Source organism: Arachis ipaensis, chromosome B09, assembly GCF_000816755.2.
Source record: "Arachis ipaensis cultivar K30076 chromosome B09, Araip1.1, whole genome shotgun sequence".
Lineage (NCBI taxonomy): Eukaryota > Viridiplantae > Streptophyta > Magnoliopsida > Fabales > Fabaceae > Arachis > Arachis ipaensis.
This window is the reverse complement of record NC_029793.2, coordinates 95118026-95125357: the sequence shown is the minus strand read 5'-3', so window position 1 is coordinate 95125357 and position 7332 is coordinate 95118026.

Here is a 7332-nt window from a genome sequence, read left to right as displayed (position 1 = left end):
ATATGCTCATGCAAGGGCTTCAGTGCTTACTAGTCCTTACATATTGGGGGTCTTAGGTCCTAGGACTTTCATCCAAATGATATCATGGAGATCTCTCTATAGGTAATCACCTTGAAGCATCTTATGATTTCTGTGTTTTGGCCTTGACTCTAAGTGTCATGTCTCAAAGCGGCTCTTTAAATAAGCTTTCAATCAATACTCCTAAACCAGTTGGTTTTAAGGTATTATGTGTTAAAGCACCCCTAAGGATTTATTTGCTCAAGCCTCTTTCTTTGGCACAACTCAACCACAAACATTTACTAGGCTAACAACTCTTTGAGTCATTGTTTCTTCTTTCTTTTCTGCCTAGTAATTGATGCTCAGAGCCTTGGGCCATGTTCTTTTTTGCTTTTGTATTTTCTTTATTTTCTTTTGTTTTGTTTGCTGCTTCTTGGATCAATAAATTTTTGAGAATCTCCATAATACTTCTTTGAACTTCATGTCCTGCCTATGAGCTCCCATGCAAGTTTTCATAAGCATGCAACCTCAATACATAATCATACAACTAGAACCACCACTTCTCCTAATCTTTTACTTGCCTCAAAATTGTTTGATTCCTCAATCCTTCTTTTCAAAGAACTTTCATGTGATGCATTTTTTTTTTGAAATATTGAGTGCAAACAAGTTTTGGAGAGTATAGTGTTGTAAATGATCAAGCATCTTGCTTATTGAATTACAGAAAAGCTATGCTATGTAGGCAGGCAGGGGTATTATGTAACTTTCAATTTAGCAGCATCTGATACAAAATAATCACTGAACAATACAACCTTTTGGAGTTCGCTTGCTTTCCTCTTCCTCATCATCATTGCCGATCTTTACATTCCTCTCTCTTCCTTTTGATAGATGATGCTAAATCTTTCCAAAAGTTTGTATGGTACCCTGCAGTGATATTGAAAGTTGCTTGTTCCCCAAGCACTTAGAAACAATGGTTAGTCTGCATGATTTATTTGTGGGCCTTTGTACTTACTTTGGTGTGGGAACACCAAACTTAGTACCTTGCCAATGGTTCTTGTGCATCAGATTAACCATGTGTAAAACTCTTTTTCTTTTTCAAAAGTGACAAAACTGAAAACTAAAGAATAGCAAAATAGTTAACTAGTTTATCTAGCTGCTTGAAGCTAGCATTATGCAGAAGGTGAGAATATGTTTTAAATGGGATTTTGGTGGAACACCAAACTTAGAATCCTTCATTCTCCCTTAGATTGTTTTGGTGTGCAACACCAAACTTAGCTTCTTGCAATATAGATGAAGTTAATTAACCTTTTTATTAAAATAATTATGGAAAGAAAACTACCTCAGGTTGGGTTGCCTCCCAACAAGCGCTCTTTTATTGTCATTAGCTTGACATCCTTCATTTTCTGATCATGGAAGTTGAGGCTTCTGTTGCCTTTGGTTTCCCCCTCTCACCGTGGGCTTTTCCTTGATGATTGTTTCTTTTCCCGTAACCTTCTCACTTTTTTCCATAACTGCTTTCCCTTTTAACCCAGCAGCTTTTTCACTGTTCTTTGGGTCATCTTCAGTGGCCCTTAGGGATATATTTGCCTCTCTCTTGCCCAATTCAGCAAGGTTTTGAACCAGTTGTTCCATTTGCTTTTCGACTCTTCTGAGTGAGGCCTCTTGGTTCCTGCTTATCATCTCTTGATTTTTCCTTATTTCTTCCTGCTCTACTGTCATCATTTCTTGAACCTTCATGTATCTTTCCATCATCATTTCTAGGACATAGAGTCTTTGAGAGTTTGGAATTGGTTGTAGTTGTGTCAGCTGTGATGGTTGATGAGGGTCATTTTGGGCGAGTTGTGAAGTAGGATGGGGTTGGAAGTGTGTGCATCGGGGTGGTGCGTGATGGTTGTTGTTGTGGGGGTGGTTTTTATGCTAGTTTTTGAAATTGGGGTTGTTACAGTTGAAGTCCCTTGGTCTTTGATTTTAGTTTTCAACCCCCCTCCAGTTGGATTGAGTTCTCCAGGGTGGGTTGTACACATCATTCTGAGTCCTACGTTGGAACATGCTGGAGGAGCTATTTGGAGAGTGTGATTGCTCATAACTTTGTTGCTCATAGTTAATTACTCTAGAACCTTTTTCAGATTGATTCCAACAATGGGGATTTTGAGGTGAGTTCTGTGCATTTGCCACAGCATGTTGCAGTTCATCTACTTTTCTGTCAATCAGCTTCAATTGTTGCTTAAGTTGTTGATGTATCTGCTTGATTTGGGCCATGATTGCACGAATACCTTCAATTTCCTTCTCTTGTGCGAATGGTTGCACTCCTGCCTCTGGTTTAACAGTTCTTTGAGGTGGTTTCAGCTTGGCTAGGAGTTCACTCATTAGTTCTTCCCATCCGATGATGTTTCCTTGTGGGAAAGCTTCAAACCACTGAGCAATGTCGTTCATGGTGATGAGTGGTTGCTTGTCATCTAAGGTGGGGATATTACTCCCCTGCTTACTGGAATTCATTGAGTTCCCCTCCATGATCTGCACAATCACAAACTGTCCAAATAAAGATTGAATACATTCATGCCCAAAATGTGATCAGAAAATTGGCTAACACGATGTATCAAACAGTTGATAGGCTTGAAAGATTAATAAAAGAAAATTGCTTCTCTCTTATATTCAACAGGCAAAAGCATAAGAATCACACAATGCCAGAGAAACCAGGAAAACTTCAATCTATTGCTAGAGTGAAGTTTTAGTTAGCTTAAGCAAAAATTCAAACAGTTAGTGGGTTAGTCCACAATTAGAGAAACAGAAAAGAAAAATGCTAGATCTAGATCACCACCTCACTTAATCATTGTCAATCTAATCAATCCCCGGCAACGGCGCCAAAAACTTGATGTGCGGAAAACGATCCGACACAAAACTCACCGGCAAGTGCGGAATTCAATTCTCCTTCCCCGAGACTTAGAAATTAAAATTCACTCAACACCAAAAGCTCTCCGAAAACTCTCTATGAAAACTAAAAGAAAAGCTTTCTGAAAAACTTCAAGGAAAAAAACTCCTCCCGAAAAACTTAAATCCTATGCAATTTATACACTTTCTTCAAATGGTCTTCAAGCCTTCAATTGGGCCTTTGCTCTTGATGGAATTGGATTGATAGAGGCCTTGGTTGATTGCTCTTGGAGTTTGGAGAAGAACCGAATTGAACCGGGTTTGGAATCATGAAAGCTTGAGTAAAAGTTTGAGTAAAAGTTTGAGGCAAACTTTTACTCAAACTTTTCACATCAGCCACCCTCTTTTGCTGATACCAACGTTTGGGCAAAAGTTTGGGGTCAAACTTTTGCTCAAACGTTGGCCTCCCCTTGCACACTCATGGCGCCAACGTTTGCCAAAAAGTTTGAGGCAAACTTTTGGTCCAGCTTTTTGCCAAAAAGTTTGAGGCAAACTTTTGGTCCAGCTTTTTGCCCAAAAAGTTTGAGGCAAACTTTTGATCCAGCTTTTTGCCCAAAAGTTTGCACAAAAGTTCGAGGCAAACTTTTGGTCCAGCTTTTTGCTCCCTGGTTCATTTTCACTTATTCCAAAAGTTTGAGCTAAAGTTTGAGGCAAACTTTTGCTCAAACTTTTTGTCCTCTCTTCCTCCTAACCATTCCTTCTTGCTTCAACCTTTCTCCAAGCTTTCTTCACCTATCATTAATTAACCAAACACATCAAAGCTATGCTCAAAATCATGAGATATTCATTCTTTCATAATATGTGACAATTATAGCATAAAACCTCATGAAATTGCATTAATTCATACATGGTTGATTAAATCAAAGGAAGCATGAAAATCTACCCAATTGGCTTGCTTATGGCTCAAGAAAGTGCATAATTCAATTGAAAACAAAAGAAAAAGGCTAGTGAAACTAGGCTAAGATGACTTGTCATCATTGGGTTGAGCAAGAGAAAGCTTAGAAAGGGTGAAGACGAAGAGATGGATGTGTCAATGGCAATGATAGACTTGAAGGTGGTGTCGAGGGTGCTGAGAATGAAGGAGTTGAGCAAAGAGAAGTTGCATTAGTGTGAACACAAGATGAGCAAAGTTAGAATCGTCGCAGGGAAGCTTCAAACAGATTTAGATCTAAACAAGGGATATAATTCAAGGATACAATTGAAGGATATAATTTTAAACCCAATGTCTTTTAGCAAGGGAAGCAAGTAAAATAAAGCGAGTAAGAACCTATTTATTGATTTTTTTTAGCTACTTGCAAATCATATTTGTATGTGCGCGTGCACATTCATTATTGATTCTCTGGAAAGTGGTACTAATTATATACTTATACGGTTGCATTGCATCTTTAATTTCTTGTAATTAATTCTTTTTAATTACTTCTCAGCTATTAAAAAGTGTCTTGTTTTCTGCTATATAACTATATATGTTAATTCTTCATCTCTTTTTTGTTTATCTTGATGCCAATTTGGTGTATTTTTTGCTAGTCTTGAATCTGATGCTTGGAATTTAAATAAGGTCCTTATGCTCTCTGCATCTCTTTCGAGTGATATTATCTCTTTGGGTCTGTTCCAATTTGAGGAAGAATCTATTATGCTTTTGGATCCTTATTAGGAGTAGTTGTGTTTGCTATCTTGGTGTTTTTGATATTCTAAAGAAAAAAAGAAAGGTTCTTCTCAAGAGTCAAGATGTAAGTAATGTAAGTACGTGAGTGGTGACTCTATCGCTGCACCAACACTTTTGATAGTGGTGTAATTTTTAATTGTATTTTCTATTCTACCAAGCGTTCATGCTTCAAGGATTGCTAAATGGCCTAGGAGTTGGAATAAATTCTATGTCTAATTGCACCTGTCACAATTCATATTTGTTTTATTATTTTTGAAATATAATTATGATTATGATGATAATATACAGAAGCAGTAGAATATATAATGATTAAACCAAAAGGAGTGGGAGTCAGACATGGAATTACTTAAGATTCTAACTTTAACCAATACATCTATTTGGGAGAAATTTTCCAAGTTACCTCAATTATATTGAAGTTCTTAATTTCTTAAGATCAGACCACCATATTCGAAAAACGATGTATTTTCTAATGACATAATAAGATGGATGTTAATTGTCATAGTATATTCCTTTTAATTTTTTTACATATAAAGGCTAAATTACTGCCTAAATATATTTTCTTTCTCAGCATTAAATGTAATGGAAACTATATAAACTTATGCCAACTTCATTAAATTGAGATACTGTAAAAGATGTTTTGTAATCGTTCTACATCTTGATTATAATGCATCTAATGAACATGAAAACATGAAGAGGAAGAATGTTGCAATTTTAGTAGCTGGAGTGATTATTTTTGGATTAATCATATGTGCCAGCATAGTGCTCATTAAATATCCAGGTAAACACCATCATGGATATTATTTTCCATATTATTTTTGGAACCTTTGGATGGGCTTAATATCTTATTTTTGCTGTAAATAATGCAAATAACTCCTATTTATTTTGTTCTTCATACTTTTAAAAACTAATTGAATGAAGAATTTTCTGTTGGATCTTTATTTTAAGGTGAACTTGAGTTGCCAATTCTAGCACTTCTTTTGGTCATCTTTTCCCCTTATGAGGTTATGAGATTTAGGTAAGCAAATCCATCCTTTTGGATTTTGAGTTCATCAAGCCATTGCCTCTTCTTCATAAAATGATTCAATGTTATTGTCTTTGTCTGGGACACAAAAGGAATTGCTATCATTTCATTATTGATTGCAGTGTATTTGGTTTACTAGCATTTCTTAAGAACAAGTTTATTGAAATCACTTAATCAAGGTTCAATTGTTGCCACCATAGCTGTTGTTTTTATCACTATTGCATCTTTGTTGCTTCCGATCTGAGTTGCTTTAGAATGTAGACTCATAATATGTCGTACATAATAATGCCTGACTGTGGTGATCATTGTATAATATATCATATCTGGATTCTGTACTTTTTCCATTAATTATTGCTGATTCAAATAAAGTGGTTAGCTTTGTTTTGTGATAGAAATTGGCATTCAAGAGTTATATCTTATATTGAGGAATTGTGTTATAAAAGATTTATTTTTTAAATTTTTATATTAAAAAATAAATTTTCTAATTTGTTTTAAACTGTCACAAAAGTGATTTAAAATCGTCACAAAAGTTCAATATAAAACCCCCCACTAAACACACACAAAAACCCCCCACAAAAGATCTCGTGGCACCTCAAATTTTGGGGATTTTAGAAACCTCCACAAACCATTTGGTGGGGGTTATAAACCTCCAGAAATAAGAGTAAAACTGCCACAAATAAATAAAAACTTTGTAGTGCTTATCTATAATCAAACTCAAGTCGTGAGTGGGATAAGACCACTGTCCTCACCGTGGATAGGATAAAACCACCATCCTTAAATCTACACCACAACACTGAGTAAGCGGGACAAAATCCACGTCCTTGTATCTACCAGGTGCAGATGTCTCACCGCAACACTGAGCAAGCAGGACAAAACCACCATCCTTGCATCTACCAGGTGCAAGTGTCTCATGAATCACCTAAGCGGGACAAAATCCATGACCTTGCTGATAAACTACTATTTTATGGTTTATTTTGTATTGAATTGAGTGTATTTTATCCATTATTCTCACACTTATTCATATAATTTGCATGTTTTACATTTTCCTTCCTAATTTTGTGCTATGACTGAAAACATAATTCTTTAGCCTTAAATTTGCTAATTTTTAATCATCTCTTATTACCATTCGATGCCGTGATATGTGTGTTAAGTGTTTTCAAGTTTTACAAGGCAGGAATGGCTTAAAGGATTTAAAGGAAGTATGCAAAAGTGGAAGGAACACAAGAAATAAAGGATTTCAGAATCTGGTAGCGACGCGCACGCATGGACGACGCATATGCGTGACTGGTGCATTCGACAGATGACGCGCATGCGTGGCTGACGCCTACACGTGGCCAGTGAAAAGTCCAGCGATACGTACGCGTGACGAGCGTCACGTGCTGTATTAAACAGAATTCGCTGGGGGCAATTTCTGGGCTGCTTTTGACCCAGTTGCAAGTCCAAAAATACATATTAGAGGCTGCAGAGTGGAGCAGGAAGGGGGAATCATTCACTTTTCATTCATACACACATTAGGTTTATTTCTTCTCAAATTCATATTTCCATTTTTGCTTTAATTTAGTTTCTCCTCTACCTTTTATTGCTCTAGCATCTTAGTTTATTTTATCCTGTTGATTTCTTTATTTTTCCCAATTTAGTTTATGAACTCTTCATCCTAGATTCAATTTCTTTTTAATGCAATTTGAGGTTTTCATTTTTTTGATTGCTTTATTTACCTTGTTGTTAT